General features: G+C 34.7%; 1 non-coding gene across 1 annotated transcript; it reads left to right on the top strand.

The window, feature by feature from the left end:
* The first annotated feature begins 22,530 nt into the window (after window positions 1–22,530).
* Window positions 22,531–22,637, top strand: LOC126019759 (U6 spliceosomal RNA). The gene has a single exon (XR_007499383.1). It is a non-coding gene; the product is annotated as a U6 spliceosomal RNA (small nuclear RNA).
* Window positions 22,638–24,550: the final 1,913 nt, after the last annotated feature.

Raw genomic sequence — 24,550 nt, 5'->3', positions numbered from 1 at the left:
TGAGAGCTAGATATAGGCTCTATATATCCTTAGAGTTGATTAATCTGATTAATTCTAATTTTGATAAGATTTTTTTCCTTTTTTTTGTTTTAGTTTTCTTGGGGGCCACACCTGGTAATGCTCAGGGGTTACTCCTGTCTATGCACTCAGAAATCACTACTGACTTGGGGGACCATATGAGATACTGGGGGATTGAACCACAGTCCTTCCTAAGCTAGCTCCAGGCAAGGCAGACAACTTACCACTCCGTACCACTGCTCTATCCCTTGATAAGATACTTTACCCTTTTTATCTGTCCATTAGAATAATTTATCAGGTTATCTTTCTAGAACGGTTATTTACATGTTTTGAGTAGCCATTTTAGGAAGAAAAAGTGAACATTCATTTTTATTTATTAATTTTGGTTTGGGAGCCATAATGTTCAGAAATTACTCCTGCTCTGTACTTAGCAATCTCATGGCAACCTAATGGGAATCAAATAAGATGTGAAGGATTTATACTGTGTTGGGGATCATCCCCATACACATAAAGAAATCATACTTTCTGCATTCTCTCTTCTACCCACTCATGAGGTTTGGTGAGTCAAATATGTCAGCTCTTCAACATGATTCTAAAATGTGTAATAGTTTTAATCCCCTTTCACCTGGATTGATTTGTTAGAAGTGAAGTTGGTATTTACTACCAACATCTGGTCACAAAATATGCTAGTCACTTTTATTTTTATCTTATTTTTATATGTTCTCTCAGGCATAACACTAAGTAGAGTGAGAAACACTTATGGAAGGTAAAAATGAAAAAGAACTCTGGAATCTTAGGAACTTTGGTTCATAAATCCAACTCCATTATGTTCACAATGTAACTAAGAGATAATCTGTGAAAAGATGGCTGTGACTCCTAAGGCATTCCTAATGCTTTTACTTTGCACAATCAGATGAGAAATGTGTAACTGTGTATTATTGTTTATGGATTAGCGACTGAATAATCTTAAGAAGCCTAAAAGAAAGACATACATTCTGTTACATTACACAGAAGAAGTATTGCTTACAGATGTAAGTATTAATATAATAAGCAATCTCTAAACATAATAAGAGATCTAGACTTCAAACTCAGGTTTATTTGTTTCCACTTAAATTACCGTATATACTAGAGTATAAGCCAACCCCCACGCTAATTTGACCCTAAAAACTGGGAAAACTTAGTGACTTGAGTACAAGTCAAGGTGGAAAATGCCACTAGTAAAATTCAAAAATAAAATATATGTCCAAAACAATTATAATAATTGAGGAATCATAGGTTAAATGTTTTCAATATTTATTGCTAAAGAAAAATGATAAACTAGCAACAATAACTTTAAAACTTTAAAAAAATGCAGAAAATCGAAGCTTAACAGGTAATCAAGCTAAATCACAAAGGTTAAAATCCTTCAAAACTGGATTCCTCCTCCTCCTTCTCCTCCTCCTCATCTGTATGTCCAAACAGAGCTTCAGCTGTATCTGATGTGATGGTATCAGCATAGACATTGTCATCATCACTGAGTTCACAGATATCATTATCACTGCTGTTGGTATCATATAAAGCACAGAATATTGTGGGTTAAATAATTCAATGGCATACAGTTCAGTTCAGCCGCCTAACTCTTCAGCTCAGCTGTGACGTGTGAACTGAGCTGAACCACCCAAAGCACTGTCCCCTCCAGCAGACAGCAGAAACGACTGGAGACTATGTGTTTTTGATTCACTGCACGTGCACTGACCCAAATATAAGCCGAGTTCGGGTTTTCCAGCACAAATTTTGTGCCCCCAAAACTCGGCTTATTCTCAAGTATATACATTATGTTTTAATAGCAGAGTTAAATACAGACCACATAGTCTGGAAAACTACTAAAATTCCTTACAGAAAACAATCCTGGAATTACATGCATCACATGTAAAAGAGTTGGATTTCATCACCAAAGTCACGTGTTTGAGCAGCACCAGAAAAGACTGCTGAGCGGTGAGCCAGAAGTAGGCCATGAGCATCATCAATGTATCCCACTAAACACAAACGTTAGTATTCCATATTTTGACTTTAAATACAGGATATAGAGTCTTTGCATTTGGAGAAAGGACTCTGTGCTTATAAAATAAACTAGTTTATAACAGAGATATTACATTCAGTTTATGAAAGAAAAAATACTATTTTAATGGTCTCAGTTTCTACTTAGAATAAAAATAATAAAGCTATTGAAGAAGTGTTGGAGTTAATAAAGATGTTGTTTAAATGCTTATCATTTTTCTTTAAGCTATCAAGAAAGGGAACTTTATCTTAGCTTTTGATTTTATTTGTGAAAAACAGGGTGGGAATATTCCTTTACCATCTAATAAACTATGGTTGTTCTATTGTAATGCACAGGGAATAAAAACCCCATCAACTTTCAGGAAGCCTGAAAAACTCCCTTTACTTGATTGTGAAAAACTGGAACTTTCTGAGAGGATGCACTGTACTTTACACAATCTTAAAGGAGGAAAGAATCCAAGATTCCTCGTATTCATTTTAGGTAAATATAAATAAATTGATGTTATATTATAATGAGCAGTGCATTCTATATTGATTAAACAAGGTACTTTATCCGCAGCATACCACAAAGGCTTATACTTTCTCTATTCTTAATGTGTACTTAATAAAATCACACATTCAATTATTTAAAAGAGCCTAGAACCAATGGGGAATTTGTTGACCCAGTACTTAAAGCTTAGAAATTCAATTTGGCTTTTCTTCACTTCTAGCAAATCAACCCAGGTGGAAGGGGATTAAAAACAATTAGACATTTTAAAATCATGTTGAAGAGCTGAAAGTTTTGACTCACTGAACCCCATCTATACCTGAATACAATGAATTTCATTATTGATGTTATCACAATTGACATTTCTCCAGGTTTTCATCTATTCTTACTCTAGATTCATTACTTTTACTCCAATTTTTTATTCTCTAATGTATTGAGTCTGGCAATTTCCAATGTGATTTTTGCCTACAGAAAAATTCTCAGAAATGCTTTGGATTAACCTGTCATTGACTGTTAAACTAAAATGGAAGGAGAGATAGTGAAACTAGACAGAGAATTTGAAACTTATTTGAAACTTATTTAAATTTTTTTGACAAAACAACCCACTAAACTAAACTACTTTCCTGAATAAATAAAATAAATTAAATGTTTCAAGAAAAGACTAAAGAAACACTTTTTTCCAAAATAAAATTTTATTCATTATATTAAAAAGTTTAGTTTAATTTTACCACAAATTAACATTATCCTTCGTTTTTCCAGTAACAAATATAATGTGTTGCAAAATATAAGATGCTTCCAAGTTGACATTTTTATTAAGTAATTTTCCTTGGTGCCAAGGAGATAGATCAATGGATTGGAAAATAAATTTTCTATGAGAAAATTCTCATAGAAAATATTTGATCTCTGGAAATGGTCCTTAGAGTCTTGTGCAATAGAGGACCAGCTCACAATTTAAAATTTCCACAAAGAGTGGTGAACGCTTTTAGGAAAATAACTACACTAACAACTAACATGACAATGTCAAAGAATGAGAGAGGTAGAATGCCTATTGTGAATATAGGCAGGGGTGGGGGAAGACTGGGGGGGGCATTGGTGGTGGGAATGTTGTACTGGTGAAGGGGGGTATTCTGTTTATGACTGAAACCCAACTACAAACATGTTTTTAATCATGGTGCTTAAATAAAGATTTATATATATACACAACACACACACACACACACACACACACACACACACACATATATATAAAATAAACACTGAGCAAAGATTAGGCCCTAAGATCCTGCTGAATGCTGAATGTGGCCTCTATATTAAAAAGCAACAACAGTAATGGTATATTAATTTCCATGTTATGCAAGAAAATTTGTTTCATTGAGATACATTCTATAATACAAGATGGTTAAAATTACTTTATTCAAGAAAGTGATAGTGAAATGATTTGTAATTAAAGCTGAGTTCTCTATAGTTATTTTGTTTCTCACAATTATTAATATGCACAATTAAAATAAAGTGCTACGAACAGTTCTTAATCTTACCAGGCTAAATTTTAGAAGGAATATTGGATGGGAAAATTGAATTATTTACAAAGTTAGAGAAATAACAGTATGCTGGCTTTGGAGAAATGATTTATAAAGCAATTAAAATCCTTACTAGATACATGCCCATAGCATTTCTTAGTAAAATAAAATGTTTCTTTTTTTCATAATCCTGGGTTCAGGTTATTTATAAATCATTTTATTTGCAGGGCCACAACATTAATGTTCTATGCTTAATCCAAATAGAAAACATTTCAATAATTTGAAGAAAACATTTAAAAATATACTATTCAACTTGGCCTCTTTTTTTTCTTGTAATATTCTGTATATATATTTTTTAAATATAATCTTTATTTTGATCATAGTGGTTTACATGTTGTTGACAATAATATTTTAGTTAAATATTTACATAACATTAGGTGGGATTCCCATCACCAAATTGTCCTCCCTACACCTCCGTTTTTGTCCTATCTCCCGTATCCTCTTCCCTCACCCACAGGGCTGCTAGAATGTGTGGTCCCCTATGTACCTATCCTACTACATAGTAGTCTTGCATCTGATTGGTCTAGGTGACTCCCTAATTTCCCCCCTCTAACTGGGAGGCAGGCCTAGCTAGTTAAATTTACGTGGTTTGGTTTGAAGAGAAAAGTAGTAAACTGGGGTAAAAGTCTAATACTCCATAAGTGGGCAGAGTCCTTCTAGAGGCTTTTATCATCGATTTGAGGGGTGAAGGAGAAAAAAGAAAATGAAACATTCCATCAGTACAAAAAGAAAAAAAAAAGTGTCCAATATCCAGTGAGGACTTCAACAATAATGGTAAGCACCACACATGCACCAAAAAAAAAAAAAAAAAAAAAACCGCCATGGTCTTGAGATAAGAAACATAGCCCATAAAGAAAGAAAAGAAAAGAAGAGAAAAAAATAGGTATATCTGGGGACAACAGCTTCAATAACCACACCCAAACAGAGAAATCGACCAAAAATAGTTAGGTAAGTAAAAATAATAATAATAATAAATGAAAGTAAAAAATAATATATAAAAAGTAAACAATGTTTTGTGCTTTTTTTTTTTCCCTCCTGCCCTGGCACAGTAAATATTGGGGTCATTCGAAAAGGAATTCACTTGGCCTGAGAGTTATGGGTTTCTCCGTCCTTGGCGTATATTGTCATGGGGTCAGTGTTCAGGATCATTTACTCTCCCGGTGGTCTTTTGTCGTGTTTGGGAGACTTCTGTTCTGTTCTGGGTGGTACAATCAGACCTCTGTGTCTAGAGATCTCGGTGTCTGTACAGATTCAGGGTTGGGACTTATGATGACGTCAGTCTTTGTGGTACAGGAGTTCTGTTCCCTCAGTGTCATTTTAATCCATCTTCTGTGGTTGGTGGTCTTGGTCTTTGCACTGTACCTAGGATGGCACTTAGGATAGCATCTTTCTTTGTGCTTCCAGAAGCCAGATTCCATTACAATTGTCTCTGCTAGACCTTTGGAAGTGGGGTTCATTGTTGTTGTGCAGGTCGTATTGCAAACCCTAGACTAGGGCTTTTTTATTGGTCCCACGGTGTATACCGTCTGGTTGGTCTAGCAGCCAGTCATCTGTAAATTGCAATCTTGGCTTTTGGATCTACCATAGGGTGACAAGTCTTCTGATTTTGTCTTATTGTTAGCTGGTAAAGTAGGTCAAGTGGTTCCCATTTTCCTCATTTTCAGGATATCATATTGGAGCTGGGACTTGTTGGTGACCCTGCCCTATTAAGGCTGTCCTGTCTGGGATCTGTTTCTTGTAGTTGTCGTGGAGAACTGTGCCTCAACTTGGCCTTTTTACTGATTGCTATTTACACATTTCTTTATGATTATTTTGGTGGTAGTGCTAAATATTTCTGAGTGATGACAAGAATATTGGTCAAATTTTATAGAGCCTGTGCATTTCAATATTATAGATTTTGTTTTTTTTTAACCACTTTTTACATATGCTATATGTCTTTTTAAAATGATACCTACTTTTATCTTAGAAGCATGAATATCTTTAGGGACTAATTGTTTTATCAAATATGTAATGAACATATACAACAGTGAGTTCATCCCAGTTTTTATAGGCATGGATAAAGAATGATACTTACCTTGTTGGAGAATATATAGCCTTGTCCATTTATAGTACTCTTTTGCCCCTCTGTTTATTCTAGATAAACAAAATTCACTATAGAGTGGAAGACATTGTTCCCCTTTATCTACAATTCTACATTTTATGGTTTCAGTTAGCAAAAATATTTTGTATAAACAATATTTAAGAGAGGAATCAGATTTACTACTTTTATTTCAGTTTATAGCTATAATTATTTTTATTTTATTAATGTCAATGAATGCTAAGGTTCTACAGTTATAAATTATACATTAAATTTTTGACCATATATATATTTGCCTATATATGAATGAAAAGAATATGTGGTGATTTCATATTTTCACTTTGTTGTATCTTTTAGAGATTTTAGAACATATGCTCACAGGTAAAGATAGAAGCCTTTAATAAGTAAATATAGTCTACTCATCTTTGGTAATGATGGTATACATAATAAGAACAAGCATAACATAATCTAAAATAGCTAATTCTGCTTTGAGCTGTGTATCGTCCATCTGCCCACCAAAACAGCAGTTTGCATAGTCAACATCAGGTGTCAGAAAAAAATTAGTTTGATTATGTAAAGGATGTTTTATTGGAAAACTTTTCACTCATAATTTATGTACAGTGTCTATGTTATTTTTTTCAGAATATTCTGGGAGTTTTTTGTAAAGATAAAAACTTGAAAAGACTACTTTTGGGGGCCAGAACAACACCACAGCAAGTAGGGTGTTTGCCTTGCTGATCTGGGTGCTCCCCCAGCATCCCTTATGTTCCTCTGGATCTACTAGGAGAATTCTTGGCCCAGAACCATGAGTGACACCTAAGAACAGCCAGGTGTGCTTCCCCAAAAGTCCTCCAAAACAAACAAGCTAAAAAAACACTAAAAAAACCCCTACTATTTGATAAATTAAAGAAATCATATAGAGAGTATAGGGTGCTTGCTTTGACTGACCCATATTTGATGTACTGCACTCCATATGATCCTCTAAGCCCATAGAAAGGATCACTGAGCAGAACCAGAAGTGAGCCCTGAGTACTACTTTATGCACACTAATTCTACAAAATTAACAAAAAAAATATAGAGAGAGATATTCAAAGGGTAGAAGAAATGTTTTACATAAAGGTGGCTAGCTATGCTGCATGGACCCACAGTACCATGGGAAACCACCCAAAAGCACAAAGTGAAGAGTGAAGAACAACCCTTAAACTGTTGGAGATAGCCCCTGGGCAAATAAATAAGCAAAAAATGCTATTGATCTCAAAAGAAAAGCAAAAATTCAGAAGTCTCTATTACATTAATGAATTTCTTTGCCTTCCAAGTTCCAAATGAGTTGGTTATAAAGTACAAGACAGAAAAAAAGAAAGAGAAAAGACTGAGTTTTTTGCAAAACCAAGTCAAATATAAAATTCCGATGGAGGAGGCTCTTAGTTCTTATCAATGCAGCTATTTGTTTCTTACTCTATTCTTTGTCAGATAAGTCCATGCTTCATTGCTCCCTGTACAATGGTGGTAATAGTCCTGTACCCTCTCTTGTGGTTTCCCAGAGTCTCCTGCACATCTTTGCAAATTGTTCCATTATTAAGTTCTCCTCAAATTAGTCTAAACTGTGTGAGCCATATTTTTCCCGAGGGGACTTGGATGATTATTTATCAACCACTTCTTTCCCAGATCCTTGTTAAGGGCTTCATATTCATTATGTAATTTAAACATGACAAAATGACTCTGTGAGGGATATATTACTATTTTCTCTCCCTTTGCAAATGAAGGAGCCCATGTTCAATTTTCAAGGCTAGAACAAAGTTTACTGAGCTAATAAGCACCACAGACTTGAGACTTGAATTCAATACAATGGATTACACGAATTACAGGCAAATAAGCTAAACCAACATCATTTTCCTTCATCTTCTAATTTTTCTGAGAATGTATTTTTAATTGGTGCCTAATATTAAAAAAAAAGATTTATTTGTGGTTTTACATAGTCATTCTATAAGAGTGGTTCTAAATTTTCTGTCAGATTAGGTAGATAATTGGAACTCAATGTAAATTAAGTGACTTTTTAAAAGAATTTTCATGATAAAAATGTAAGAAAGTCGAGCTCTTTTTGTTTTTTATTTTGTTCCTGGGTCTATATATTAGATAATCAAGTTTTATTATATACACATCCATTTTGAATGTCTGCTATAAATAATTGTCTGCTATAAATAATTATGTATAGTATGTATTATATACATATATGTATAAGTACATGTACATATTAATGCATATCATTACTGACAAATTGTTAATAGACAGACGCCATGTGAAAATGTGACGTAGACATATATGGAAGGGGCGATGGGGTTGTGAGAGTAAATTAAGAGGGTGAAACAAAGTAATTTTCCATATGATTTGGTATGTGTTACCTTTTTCTCTGATGCTATAGAATTAGAAATTAATTGAATCATGCAAATTTTAAAAATTGGGAATCAAAGCTTTCACATCTGCTGGGTCTGGTGAGAAACAACGTTTCAGCCCAGTTGCCAACCTGTTTCTGTCTAACCTTTGGCTTCCTGCAGTTCAATTACTATCCAGCCAAGAATCTGGCCATGAGAGCTGCTCCAGATACACAGATCCTGCATTCCTTGTTAATTGGCTCTTTGAGAAAATGAACTGGTGGCAAGCCTCTCATACCCTAGCTACTTCCTTCAGTACTAAAGCAGGGTGTATCATGAATTTCAACAAGTAAAAGCTGTTCCACTTTGCATATGGAACACATTCTTCAGTTTCCTGTTGTGGGCACACATATTCCTCCTTGCCACTCTCCAAATCAAGAGAATGTGTATTTTAGGAAAGTATAATGAAAAAAATATATATACAAATTTGATCCTATTTGTTTTGTGAAGCCAAAAGAGAAGGCTATGTTTTTAAGATACGAGTTTCTCATTGAAGACCTCAGCACGGTGGTGTGTGTGTGTGTGTGTGTGTGTGTGTGTGTGTGTGTGTGTGTGTGTGTGCACGCACGACATGAACTTGCTTAAATCTCCTTTTTGATAATATTCTCCTATTAAATCTTTTTCTGGGTTTTGAGTAGTGAGGAAAACATCTTATTTGAGCTGTATTTTCAGGGACGACAGAATCTTATCCAGAAGCAGGACAATTAGTCCTTTGTCAAATGTTCCTACCTCAATCTAAAAGGAAAGGTGAATTTCTGTTTTAGTTTAATTTCTGCACTGCATCTTTTCATCACCATAGCTAGTTATAATACAGTGCCATATCTCACACATATCCCAGAATCAAGTGAATAGCTGCTGTGTCTTCTAAGAAGGCCAATAAAATTCTGTTCTAATTCCTTCCTAGAACTAACTAGATGTCTTTTATTTATTTATATTTCAATTAGACACATATTTTTTAGTTGAGCTTGCCAGGTGATTTTTGAAACATTAAGTTGCTAAACTACAAGTAGTTCAGGTTCCAGTTTCATACAGGAGGTTCAATCCCTGTCTGGAAGAAGCAGACTAAATATGTTGGACAGAACAGAACACAGATTATTTAAGAACCTGGGTTACTGTGCCTAAGTATATTTAGAATACAAATTGGCATTCTATGGATTATAATGAGATATTGGAAAATTCAAATATGGTCATGGTTGCTTTGTTTAAAAATTCCAAAGAAATAATGAAAATGACATAAATAATCATTAGTCAAAATTATATTTCCATATTTTTTCCCAAAAAAATTGATGTTTATGTATCTTACCTTCTATTCAGTGTTCACTGAAAACTATGTAAACTGATCCCATAGACAAGGGTTAATTTAAGTCTCTTGCTTTGTACAAAATTAACTCAGATCCAATCTCTGGTTCTACATGTGGTCCACTCTCAACATCATTAGGATTGATCCTATGAGAACAGCTTCAGGAGAAAGCCTGAGCATCGTTGGGTGTGAAATGCAATTTTGATCCTACCTTTCTCTGTCATTAACTATATGGTGTGAGATTTCCTTTTTAAACCCATCAAATGAACTTAGGAGAAATATGGTGGAAAGTGATTAATCCATTCTGGGATAGAGTAATCTGGAACCTTTAATTTTAATTTTGTTTTTGTTATTAGGAACACAGTTAACTATGCTCAGGGCTTATTCTTGACGGTTCGCAGAAGACTATGTATTATGAGGGATCAAAGCCAGGTTTACTATATGAAGCACAATTGCTTTAACCATTGTACTGTTACTCTAGATTTTCCAGCTCCTTTCTATGGGGAGAAACTTCTAGAAATATATCTTTAAAGATCAATAAGGTAAGGGATTGGAGAGGAAATACAGAGGATTTGGAAAGCACTTTTACTTGGATGAACCAGCTTCAAAGTCTGGTACCCTGAGCCTACCAGGAGTGATCCCTGGGTGCAAAGTCAGAAGTTAGTCCTAAGCACAGTAGTTTTGGGCCAAAATTTAACAACAAAAATATTGATAGGATCTTGATAAATAGAGGAAATGGATAATTAGCAGGAGTCAGTTATGGAATATGACTGTATATCACATATAGAAAAGATACCAAATGAGTGGAATATTTAAAGAATGGTAGTAAAGAATACATGTTTGCTTAAATTGCTATGTATAGTCTATTTGAATAATTTGGAATCTGTTCTTGTTATGGCATCTGGCTATCTGCTTTTAGACATCCATATACCAAATTAGGCCCTTTAATAGTTTTTGGTGAGTGGCTCTGGCTTAGAAACCAAAATTTAAATTTTCTTGATTAGTGCAAGCAGCAGATGTCATCTGTATGATGGCCCTAACAGTCTTCTGGGATCACACTAAGTGGTGTTGAGCCTGGAATATATTTTCCAGTCAATAATGGCAACATAGTTGACTAACTGTGCTTTCTAGAATGACAGAAGTCTGGAGGAAAAGTATGAAGACAGTACCTTCTGTCCTTCAGTATTTTCAGGACTCTCAGAAATTCTTTTTTTTTTTTTCCTTTTTTTTTTTCTTTTTTTTTTTGTGGGTCACACCCGGCAGTGCTCAGGGGTTTTTCCTGGCTCCAGGCTCAGAAATTGCTCCTGGCAGGCACGGGGGACCATATGGGAAGCCGGGATTCGAACCAATGACCTTCTGCATGAAAGGTAAATGCCTTACCTCCATGCTATCTCTCCGGCCCCTCTCAGAAATTCTTTAAATATAACAATGATCTTCAAAGGACTATCAGAGGACCCAAGTAAGTAATTGGCTTTAATTTCTTATTTGAGGATGTAGTTACTCTATCATTTTCTAATATTTGCCCATCTGACATTTAAATTTTCTTCCAAATTATCATGATGTAAGTGTTAACAAAACTCTATAACTTTCAAAAGAATAAAGTTATTGGCAACAGATGTGTTGATGAGCAAGTTAGAGAAATTAACATTGAAAACCATACATGTTTTCATGGCAAGTGCATAATTTAAATTTCTGTTATTTTCCACTATCTTTGAATTACATAACCAGTATTGTATGCAATAATAGTCATAAGAATGAAAATACCTTCTGAAAGATGTGAGTCAAAACTAGACCTCTTTCTTTCTTTCTTTCTTTCTATTTATGGAAATGTGACTGTGCAAACTTAGCTATTTTTTAAGAGCAGAAGAGTTGCAGGTTTCATAGTGTTTCCTTCACTTTGCTAGAAAAACCCTGCTCTAATTTCTGCCACAATTATTAAAGTGTACTGGCAGATATGTTGGTCTACTTATCCCATTAAGCAAGGAACATAGATTATGGATCATTTGGTTACAAAGTGAAATGTTTTTATAGATAGTAAAAAAATCTTATAATCAACAATCACATCCAGTTTTTACTTGTTTGGTACATTAGTACCAAACAAACATTAGTACATTGGTACGAGTCAATATCTTTGATTGTCTTAGTTACTTCATTATTTTCCCTCTGGATATTCTATTTACCAAAATTCTATACTCTGAAACTCTACCCTGCTAAGTATAAGATACATATAAAATGATGACAACTTGATGATAATATTTATTGGGCTCTGATTTTGTAATAGTAATTGTAGTAGATATTTTATTATACCCCCTTATTTCTTTTTAAATAAGCATTGTAATATGGGTACTAAAATATTATTTTACTTAACTTATAAATAGGGTAACTGAAGCATAAGGAAGAAAAATCAGAGGCTGTGGGACAAGTACTTTTAAAGATATGCATCAAATTAAGACGTCTACTCCTAGAGACTTTGTTAAGTTATTGTCATATGTGGCTACTTTTACAAATGAATTCCAGAAAGCAATAAATACAATAAAACAAAAAGACAAACAAAAGCACCTATATACCTATGGTCCCAATTTCATTATTAAACTATATTGCTCTTAGTGAAGATCTTTGACTTCCATGAAATACAATATAGATAATAAATAGAAAATATTTTTCTCAATATATCCTGGGTAAATCATCTAAGACTGGATGTTGAGCTTAAACTTAAAATTTATACCAAGAAGTCCTTTTTCTATGTACAAGACTGCACAAATAATCTCAGCCTTTCTTGATTCTTCCAAGTATAAGAAGTTGATCTGTTTTATTGACAGAATTTATTTCACCTTTAATTTGAACTCAAATCTTGTCTCTGTAGTCACTAATTTTCATGGACACACTTTCTACTTTGATGGTTTTTTTTTTCCCGAGAACTTTCTGGTTCTTAAGGTACAGACTAATAATCTCCCATCATCAAAGAGCAAATATATTAATTTAATCCTGGCACCTGAAATCCTCATCTAAGTCTGTGTTTCCAAGTCATTGATTGCTCACAAGGAAAATGCAGATATTATTAACAACTGCATATATTTATCATTTTCAATAATGTTGTCCATGCAAGTTTTAGAGCTCATTCACATTTGAATTTTAATATAAGTAAAATTAAAATTGATGATTTTCTTCTAGTTTCTTCTATTGCAATGCTTTAGTGTTGACATTTATCATATCTCTCCATTTACAAAAGATTGGAGTTGAATAAAGATGGAAAGCACAAGCTTCCTTCACAAGTAGTCAACCAGAATTTGAACCCTGGCACCACATATAAGCCCCTGCACTACCAGGAATAATCTCTGAACATAGAGCTAGGATGATCTCTGAAAACCACCAGGTATGTTCACTCAGATCAAAATTACACTAATTTTAAAAAGCATATGCAGGTAGCCTGAGCAGTAGCACAGTGGATAGGGCACTTGCCTTGCACATGGTCAAGTCATGCTTGACACCTGGAATGACCAAGAACTTCCAAGAATAATTTCTGAATGTAGAGCCAGGAATAACCACTGAGCTTTGATGGGTGTGGCCTAATAATAATAATAATAATAATAATAATGGAAAAATATTTGTTTTAGTATACATTTGAATTTATAACCATATTATGCCAATGAAACCTTTTTTTTTGTTTAGCAACCTAATGTCACTAAATCTAAATTTTCCTAACTAATAAAATTAAAATAATTATAAAGATAGGGGCCAGCAGGACAGTCCATGGCAGGGAATACAGTTAGGGGTAGAGAAGGGTTTACTGTAACAATGATAGTTAGACTAATCACTCTGGACAAAAGCAGGGTATTGAAAGGGAATGAAGTGATATACATGGTATTCCTTCAATAGCAATAATGCAAAGCACAGTATCAAAATGAGGGAAAAAAAAGAAGAGTAAAAGAAATGTCTGCCTAGAGGTAGGCCAGGGGGAGGATGGGAGGGAAATTAGGGATACTGGTGACAGGAATTGTGAACTAGTGAAGGGTGTTATACATTGTTTGAAAATCAATCATGAACAATTTTATAGCCACAGTGCTTAAATAAAGTAATTAAAATTTAAAAATTGAAATAATATAGTATCAACCTCAGAATTATAAAGTTAAATAAAATAATGTATATTTTATTAATCTAATGCAATGATTAAGGGGTAGTAGGTATTAGATTTGTCCCTAAAAGCTAATATTGCCATTTGACTTTTCTATTTTGACCTATTTTTAATTAGAGCAATATTTGTATAACCTAGTTGTCAGTTTGAAATAATAATTCATCAGGTGAAGGAGGTGTTTATTTTAAAAGAGCACTTGAGATTGCAATACACTGCCTACAGGACTACCTTGAGGCAATTTTGTCAACTTTGTAGGTTTAGAATATAATTTTATTAGTTTATTCCTAGGTGATCAAATATATTCATCAATTTATTTCAGGAAAATGACATGCCATAAACTTGCAAGGTAGAAATTAATGTGAATTTTTTTTATAAAATGCAAATATTATATCATTCACTTTTGGCATCTTCCATATCTATTGGTCTCAATTTTTCAGACATTGAAACTGTCTTGTAAATTTCTTTTATACAACTGTGTTGTCTATTTCTTTTTTAACTTTTTTTTTTTTTGTTTGGTTTTTGGGCCACACCCGTTTGATGCTCAGGGGTTACTCCTGGCTATGTGCTCAGAAATCGCCCCTGGCTTGGGGGGACCATATGGGACGCCGGGGGATCGAACCGCGGTCCTTCCTTGGCTAGCGCTTGCAAGGCAGACACCTTACCTCCAGCGCCACCTACCCGGCCCCTTCTTTTTTAACTTTAATCCAGTTTATCTTTTCAGATATATTGTATTAGGATTATTCAATATCTTTAAAAAAACAGTGATGAAAACACAATCCTTTTGTTCTGATGCTGAATCACTCCAAAATTCTACTAGAGGAACTCACTTATAGACTTTTTGATATTACTAAATATTTCAGAAATTTTTCTTCACTAGATTTGTTCACTCAGTGCATATAAATGGCCTTACATTGGTCCTAAAGCGGTGCTTCTGAGATTGGATTTAAAACTAGGTCACTGATCTATTCTCATTTGCTCTTTGGTGTTGCCATGTTGGTACACAAAGTACATTTATTTTTATTAATATCTTTATTTAAACACCTGTTTACAAATATGATTGTAGTTTGGTTTCAGTCATGTAAAGAACACCCCCCCTTCACCACTGCAACGTTCCTACCACCAATGTCTCAAATCTCCCTCCTCCCCTCTCCACCCCAACCTGTATTCTAGACAGGCTTTCCACTTCCCATATTCATTCACATGGTTATGATAGTTCTCAGTGTAGTTATTTCTCTAACTGCACTCACCACCCTTTGTGGTGAGCTTCATGTCATGAGCTGGAATTTCCAGCCCTCCTTTCTTTGTCTCAGAATTATTGCAAAAATGTCTTTTATTTTTCTTAAAACCCATAGATGAGGGAGACTATTCTGCATCTCTCTCTCTCTCTCTCTCTCTCTCTCTCTCTCTCGCTCGCTCGCTCTCTCTCACTCTCTCTCTTTCTCTCTCTCACTCTGACTTATTCCACTCAGCATAATAGACTCTACATACATCAACGTATAGGAATATTTCGTGACTTCATCTCTCCTGACTGCTACATAATATGCCATTGTGGATACGTACCACAGTTTCTTTAGCCATTCATATATTGAAGGGCATCTTAGTTGTTTCCAGAGTCTGGATATTGTAAATAGAGCTGCAATGAATATAGGTGTGAGGAAGGAATTTTTGTATTGTGTTTTTGTGTTCCTAGGGTATATCCCTAGGAGTGTTCTATAGCTGGATCTTTTGGGAGCTCAATTTTCAGTTTTTGGAGAAATCTCCATATCGTTTTCATTAAAGTTTGAACTAGACAGCTTCCCACCAGCAGTGGATAAGAGTTCCTTTCTCTCCACATCCCCACCAACACTGCTTGTTCTCATTCTTTGTGATGTGTGCCAGTCTCTTAAGATGGTACCTCATAGTTGTTTTGATTTGCATCTCTCTGATGATTAGTGATGTGGAGCATTTTTTCATGTGCCCTTTGGCCATTTGTATTTCTTCTTTGACAAAGTGTCTGTTCATTTCTTCTCACCATTTTTGATGAGATTAGATGTTTTTTTCTCATAAAGTTCTGTCAGTGCCTTGTATATTTTGGATATTAGCCCATTATCTGATGGGTATTGGGTGAATAGTTTCTCCTACGAAGTGGGTGGCTCTTGTGGCATGGCATTATTTCTTTAGAGGTGCAAAAGCTTCTCAGCTTAATATATTCCCATCTGTTTATCTCTGCTTCCACTTTTTTGGAGAGTGCTGTTTTCTCCTTAAAGATGCCTGTAGTCTTAATGTCATGGAGTGATTTACCTATATATTGTTCGATGTACCTTATGGTTTCAGGTCTGAGATCAAGGTCTTTAATCCATTTGTATTTTACCTTCAGAAATATTGTTAGCTGGGGGTCTGAGTTCACTTTTTTACAAGTGTCTAACCAGTTGTGCCAACACCACCAGTTGAAGAGGCTTTCCTTGCTCCATTTAAGATCTCTTGTTCTTTTATCAAATATTAAGTGATTGTGTGTCTGGGGAACATTCTCTGAGTACTCAAGCCTATTCCACTGATCTGAGTGTCTGTCTTTATTCCAATATCATGCTGTTTTGATAACTATTGATTTGTAATACAGTTTAAAGTTTGGGAAAATAATGCCTCTCATATTTTTTTTCTGAAGGAGTGCTTTAGCTATTCAAGGGTGTTTATTGTTCCAAATGAATTTCAGAAGTGTTTGATCCACTTCTTTGAATAATGTCATAGGTATCTTTAGAGGGATCACATTAAATCTGTACAGTGTCTTGGGCAGTATTGTCATTTTAATGATGTTAATCCTGCCAATCTATGAGCACAGTATTTGTTTCCATTTCCTACTGTCCTCTCTTATTACTTGGAACAGTGTTTTATAGATTTCTTTGTATAGGTCCTTCACATCTTTAGTCAAGCTGACTCCAAGATATTTGAGTTTGTGTGGCACTAATGTGAATGGAGTTGTTTTCTTTTTTTTTTTTTTGTGGTTTTTGGGTCACACCCGGCAGTGCTCAGGGGTTATTCCTGGCTCCAGGCTCAGAAATTGCTCCTGGCAGGCACGGGAGGACCATATGGGACGCCGGGATTCAAACCGATGACCTCCTGCATGAGAGGCAAACGCCTTACCTCCATGCTATCTCTCCGGCCCCGAGTTGTTTTCTTAATATCCATTTCTTCCTTATCATTATTGGTGTATAAAAAGGCCATTGATTTCTGTGTGTTAATTTTGTAGCCTGTCACCTTGCAATATGAATCTATTTTTTCTAGAAGCTCTTTGATAGAGTCTTTAGGCTTTTCTAAGTAGAGTATCATGTCATCTGCAAATACTGAGAGTTTGACTTCTTCCTATTTTATCTGGATTCCCTTGATATATTTTTCTTGTCCAATCACTATAGCAAGTACTTCCCATACTATGTTGAATAGGAGTGGTGAGAGGGACAGCCTTGTCTTGTGCCAGAATTTAGAGGAAAGGCTTTTAGTTTTTCTCCATTGAGGATATTTGCAATTGGCTCGTTGTAGACGTCCTTAACTATATTGAAAAAGGTTCCTTTTATTCCCATCTTGATGAGAGGTTTAATCAAGAATGGCTGTTGGACCTTATCAAATACTTTCTCTGCATCTATTGATAGTATCATGTGATTTTAATTTTTTCTTTTGTTGATGTTGTATATTACATTGATAGATTTACAGATGTTAAACCTTGCATTCCTGGAATGAAGCCAACTCGATTGTATTGAATGTTCTTCTTGATGAGGCATTGGATACTATGCCAGGATTTTGTTGAAGGTCTTTGTATCTTTGTTCATCAGGGATATTGTTCTGCAATTTTCTTATATGGTAGCATCTCTGTCTGGTTTTGGTATCAAGGTGATGTTGGCTTCATAAAAGCTACTTGGAAGTGTTCCCATTTTTTCAATTTTATGAAAGAGTCTGGCCAGGATTGGTATAGTTCCTCTTGAAGGGCTTGAAAAAATTTATTAGTTAAACCATCTGGGCCTGGGCTCTTGTTTTTTTGCAGACATTTGATTACCGTTTTAATTTTGTCAATAGTCATAGGGTGTTTAGATATGCTACATCTACCTTATTCAACTGTGGAAGTTTATAAGAGTCTCAGAATTTATCCATTTCTTCCAGATTCTCATATTTGGTGGCATAGAGTTTCATAAAGTAGTCTCTGATTACCCTTTGAATCTGCAATATCTGTAGTGATCTCCCCCTTTTCATTTCTAATACGGGTTATCAAGTTTCTCTGTCTCTCTTTGTGACTTTTGCCCATGATCTATCAATCTTGTTTATTTTTTTCAAAGAGACAACTTGTGCTTTTGTTAATCTTTTGGATTGTTTTTTTTTTTTTTTTTGGTTTCCACTTTATTGATTTCTGGTCTAAGCTTTTTTATTTCCTTCTGTCTCCCTATTTTTTGTTCCTTTTGTTGATCATTTTCTAATTTTATGAGCTGTATCATTAGGCTACTGAGGTATGCCCCTTCATTATTTCTGATGTGTGCTTCCAAAGCTATAAATTTTCCTCTCAGTACTGCTTTTATTGTATCCCATAGATTCTGATAGTTTGTGTCTTTATTGTCATTTTTCTCCAGGAAAGTTTTGATTTCCTCTTTAATTTCATCTCAGACCCACTGGTTGTTTAGTAGTAGGCTGTTTAATTTACAGTTGTTAATGTTCTTCTTTGTGTCCCTTTGTAGTTCACATCTAATTTCAGAGCCTTGTGGTCATCAAAGGTTGGCTGCAAAATTTCAATCCTCTTGATTTTTTGGAGATATGTTTCTGTGCCAGCATGTGATCTATCCTGGAGAATGACCCATGTGCATTGGAGAAGAATGTGTATCCAGATTGTGTTTCTGAGGATGGAGTGTCATATATATATATATATATATATATATATATATATATATATATATATATATATATATATATATATATATATATATATATATATATATATATATATATATATATATATATATTAGGCCTCTTTCTTTCATTTCTCTTTTCAGGGCTAGGATATTTTTGTTGGGTTTCAGTCTGGATGACCTATCAAGTGTTGATAGGGTCGTGTTGAAGTCTCCCACAATTATTGTGTTTTTATTGGTGTCCTATTTCAAATTAGTCAGTAATTGTATTAGGTAATTTTCTGGTGTCTCATTGGATGCATATATTTTTAGTAGTGTTATTTCTCCCTGTTGCACATATCCCTTGATTAGTACGGTGTCCATCTTTGTCCCTTTCAATTTTTCTGAGTCTAAAGTTTGTGTAGTCTGGGGCTGGCGATGTGGCACTAGAGATAAGATGTCTGCCTTGAAAGTGCTAGCCAAAGAAGGATGGTGGTTTGATCCCATGGAGTCCCATATGGTCCCCCTCAAGCCAGGGGCAATTTCTAAGTGCTTAGCCAGGAGTAACTTTACCCTTGAGCATCAAACAGGTGTGGCCAGAAGAACCAAAAAAAAAAAAAGTTTGTGTAGTCTGTTATTAAAATGGCCACTCCAGCTTTTTTAAGGGTGTTGTTTACTTGGATGATTTTTCTCCAGCCTTTGATTTTCAGTCTATGCTTGTTCTGACTATTCAGGTGTGTTTTTTGTAGGCAGCAGAAGTTTGGCTTCATCTTTTTGATCCATTTAGTCACTCTGTGTCTCCTAACTGGTGCATTTAGTCCATTGACATTGAGGGAGATGATTTCATGGAATTTAATGTCATCTTTGTGTATAAGTTTGATGTGTCTGTTGGTCTGCCTTGTCTTAAAGTAGACCTTTTAGTTTTTCCTTTAAGGCTGGTTTTGCGTCTGTAAATTTTCTGAGCTGTTGCTTATCCATGAAGCTATGTATACTTCCTTCACACCTAAACGTGAGTCAGGCTGTGTTCTGTATTCTAGGTGAATCCTTCACTTTATTCATTCTTGTCACAATATCCCACCATTGTCTTCTGGCCTTGAGAGTTTCTTGTGACATGTTGGCTGTAAATCTTATGGATGCTCCTTTGAATGTAATTTCTCTTTTTGAAATTGATGCTTTCAGTATTCTAACTCTATCTGTGGGATTCTTCAGAGTGACTAGGTTGTGTCTTGGGGTGTTTTTCTTCGGGTCTCTTTTAGCTGGTACTATTTGAGCATGCAGGATTTGATTGCATGCAGTCTTTAGCTCTAAGAGTTTCTCTGTGATGATGTTTTTGACTTTTGATTCTTCCTAGGAATCCGCTTCCTGGGCCTCTGGGACTTGAATGATTCTTATGTTGTTTCTGTTGAGTTTATTAAAGACTTCTATTTTCATCTCTTCACATTCTTTGAGTACTTTTTCCATTGTATGATCATTTGCCTTAAGGTTCTTTTCCAATCTCTTCTGCTGTATGGAGTTTTTCTGCATTTGAACTTCCAGTTCACTGATTCTGTCCTTGACTGCTGTTACCTGATGGAAAGGTTTTCCGTTGTGGGTTTTTTTTTGTTTTTTTTGTTTGTTTGTTTTTGTTTTTTGTTTTTTTGTTTTTTTTTTTTTTTCAGTTCAGCTACCATGTTTTTCAGATCTGTTATTTTAGTTTGGAGTTTTCTGATTTCTATCTTTGTGTTCTGTTCAGCTAGAGCTATGTTTTCTTTGATTTCCATGAGGATCCTCCTTATTTCTATTCTAAACTCCCTATCTGAGAGGTTATCAGATGGTTGGTATTTTGGGGATCATCAGAGCTATCATCTTCATCCTCTATGCATGGTGTTTGCCTGCGAGGTTTCCCCATTGTCGTGCTTTTAGTATGATTTTTTTTTATCTGTGTTATAGTTGGGTTCATTTGTTAGAAAGAGCGCACCTGTGAAGTGAAGTGGAGCAGCCATGCTCTTCTGCAGTCTTTAGGAGAGTGATTTGATGGACTCTTCTTGGCCCACTCAGGAGAGGGTCAAGAGACAGAACAGTAGAGAAAAACACACAGGCAACAGGCACAGTCTCTCCCAAGTGGTAATCACACAGCAGGAGCAGATTTCTTCCACCTGAATTCACAGACAAAGGATTTGCCTTTCTGCCAAGTAAATTTTTGTAGATCCACGTAGGTTTCCCATTCTTAAAACAGTCTAATAGAAGAACCTTATTTTATTTTATATACATATTTGTAGACTAAATATTTGGTGCTTGGGATTACATGGTTAGTTTTGTACGAGGTAAGCATCTTATGTTCTATTTTGTTCAACCCAGCAGAGGAATTTTTTATATGTAGTTTAATTTTTAATTATTTACTCAATAATAATGAAAATGTAAAATAGTCCTTAAAATTAGATAGTTGTATAATTATTTTTTGAGTAAAATTTACTTTCCTATCCAAGTCTCAGTTTGTCTACATATAAGATAGAGATGAGAATAACAGTATTTGTTTTAAAAGGTAAAAATGCTTTAAAAGAGTGATAATAGGGGCCAGAGAGATCAAACAGCAATAGGGTATTTGCCTTGCAAGCAACCAATCCAGGCTGAAAGGTACTTCGAATCCTGGCATCCCACATGGTCTCTTGTGCCTGCGAGGACTGACTTCTCAGAGCAGAGCCAGGAGTAACCCTGAGCGCCGCCAAGTGTGACCCCCCAAAAAAGTGATAGTACTTATAGATTTCTTATCCCAATGCTCAGTGGTATAGGAAAAATTAGTCAGTTCTATAGGAACTTACTATTTTTATTACTAATAATGTAATGGCAAATTATTTTGATATTTGTAGTCTAAAAATGAATAGTGAAAAATAATTTGAGAAATAAAAATAGTAGTAACATTAGAGCTGATACAATAGCCATAATGAAAACAAAACAAGTTTGTTGGTATTAATTGTAGCTTAAGGCCTCATAATAAGGGATTGTGCAGTGAGACCTAGAATCTAGCATTCAATAATAGTGATGTCCTTCATCATATTTGAATTCAAGTCAGCCTCGTGGTATTCTTTGCCTTTATGTGAAGATTTTGAGAAAATTATAATACATTGGCATCTCTATTTCAAAGTCAAAAAAACAAATGTAAAGTAGCTTGTCAGTGTGTGTGTGTGTGTGTGTGTGTGTGTGTGTGTGTGTCCCTGTCCTTGAATACAGAATATGTACTATTGATTTCAACCTGAAGTTACAAACCACTTATGAATCATGACCTTGGTATATGTGGACTGCACATTTAAATGTTTCCTGGACTTTTAATAAGAACATGGCTCTACTAAGGCATTAAAAGGAGGGTTTTGGGAGAATGTGAGGACAGTTTTAAAACTCTGGATTGTTAATAGCTTTTTATGTATTTCCTTCCTAATAAGGTGGATCAGAATGAGAGATAATTAGAGAGCTGAAGCTGTGGTATGGCATAGCTGTAGAGGACCTTACCTCTCAGTTGAGCTAACCCCTCGTTATACATAGAAGAAATTTCAGGCCTACGAAAATAGATCACTGACATAAATTCAAACAAAAAGACAAGCCAGATTAAAAACAAAACAAACAAAAAACACAATTCTTCAGACTTAAGGTTTTGCAGTACTGTGCTCGCTTTGGCAGCACATATACTAAAATTGGAATGATACAGAGAAGATTAGCATGGCCCCTGCACAAGGATGACACGCAAATTTGCGAAGGTTTTGCAGTATTAATTTAAATTCTCACAATTGCTAAAGTATTAAGGTATTTTCCACTGGTACATAAAACTTTAAAAGCATCAATTAATAAGTTTTCTAAGACAATATTAGAACTAAGGTACTGGATTTAAACTAATTTGTGTAGCATATTTATGGTGTATGTGTGTGTGTGTGTGTGTGTGTGTGTGTGTGTGTGTGTGTGTGTATTAAATGGGCCCAAACCAGGTAGTACTGAAGTCATTCTGGATTGTGTTTGAGGAACTATATAGCTCCTGAGATTAAACTAAGGGTTCTTGTCTGCAAGGCATACTTGCCCTTTGATATATCTCCTTGGTGAGACTGCAGTCTTGATTTTACCATTTGCTAGTGATATGGCATCGGATATGTTACATATTTTATCTTAGTTGTCTTTATCTTTAGGAAAATAATCATAGTTTATCTTAATTTTGGCAGTTACATATTAAATAAATATTAGATAATTTAGTACAGTACTTAGTGCATGCCAAATACTAATAAGTAACACTTCAAATTAATGTTCATTTCAATCAAGGATCATTGTTTTAACTATTCAATTTTGTTTAAATATTAAGTTTATTAACTAAGTATTTTGGTGTTCTAGGTTTCTAGAAGGGCAAGGAAACTATATTTTAAAACCATCATGTATGACTAATATCCCAAATCATAGATCAGAATTGGTGTCATAGTGGCATGACATCTTGGAACTGTCGCTACAATTGACAAAGTTAAATCTGCATAGTAGATTCTCTGTGCCATTTACGATAAATATAGATGTATATATGGTTTCTGCAACAAAATTATTCTTGCATAATACAATATATTTTCAACTAAAATATTTTAAGTATTCTATCATTTTGGAAAAAAAGTATAGAGCAGATGTTTTACCATTCACAGTTAGGCAGTATATAAATTAAAGCTAAAGCAGAAACCAGAGGTTTCTCTAGTTGTAGCTGAATAAGCCTGTAGTGCAAGTATCTGTCCTCTGGCTCATGACTCTTGGGATCTGATGAATATAATGCTATTTAATATATCTTTGGAAAAATCTAGCTGCCCCATTGAGTCTAATCAACATTTGATCAGGCTCCTCTAGTATTGTGCTTAATAATGAGTATCAGGAATCAGAACTTTCTAGAAATAAAGCTTTAGTTTTATTATAATCTATCATTTTTATCTTGGACAATTCACTATTCTCATTGTTTCCTTGGGTTTATGAATGTGTAAATATATATTTACTTGAAAGACTAATAAATGTAATGTGGGTTAAGTATTTGGAAAATGACGTGGCATATAATAATCTCTAAAATAAGGGGACGGAGCAATAGTAGGGTATTTACCTTACATGCGGCTGACCCAGGATGGATCAAGGTTCAATCTCCAGTGTCTCATATGGACCCCCAAGCCAGGAACAATTTCTGAGCTCACAGCCAGGAGTAACCCCTGAGTGTCATTGGGTGTAATCCCCCCAAAATCTCTAAGATATGTATACTTGTTGATTAATTTCTTTATTCATACTGTATCTAATTATTTGCCAGTCTCTATGTTACAAATTACAGTTTTAACCACAAATAGTATATTTGACAAAAATAAAGGGTGAAAGAGGAGTAGAACATAGATATACTTCAAGAAAATAATATGTAGTCAAGAAAAGAAGTGTATATAGAGTGCTCCTTATTTTCCTTTTTTGATCCAAAGTCATGGCTCTTATTATTTCGTTATATCAACCATTAAGTTTTTTCCTTTATCATGTGTGTGTGTTTTATTTTATTTTTGGTTTTATATCTGAAAGTTATTATGCAGAGTCCTGTATATGTGCTTAGGGGTCACTAGGGTGACTATGAAAATTGAAAGTTTTTGGGTGACCTATTGAGACTAAGACTGGGTCAGCTATATACAATGCAAATACCTTAAT

This window comes from Suncus etruscus, chromosome 9, assembly GCF_024139225.1.
Source record: "Suncus etruscus isolate mSunEtr1 chromosome 9, mSunEtr1.pri.cur, whole genome shotgun sequence".
Taxonomy (NCBI): domain Eukaryota; kingdom Metazoa; phylum Chordata; class Mammalia; order Eulipotyphla; family Soricidae; genus Suncus; species Suncus etruscus.
The sequence above is the reverse complement of the archived record's forward strand: the minus strand, read 5'-3'. Positions and strand labels throughout refer to the sequence as shown.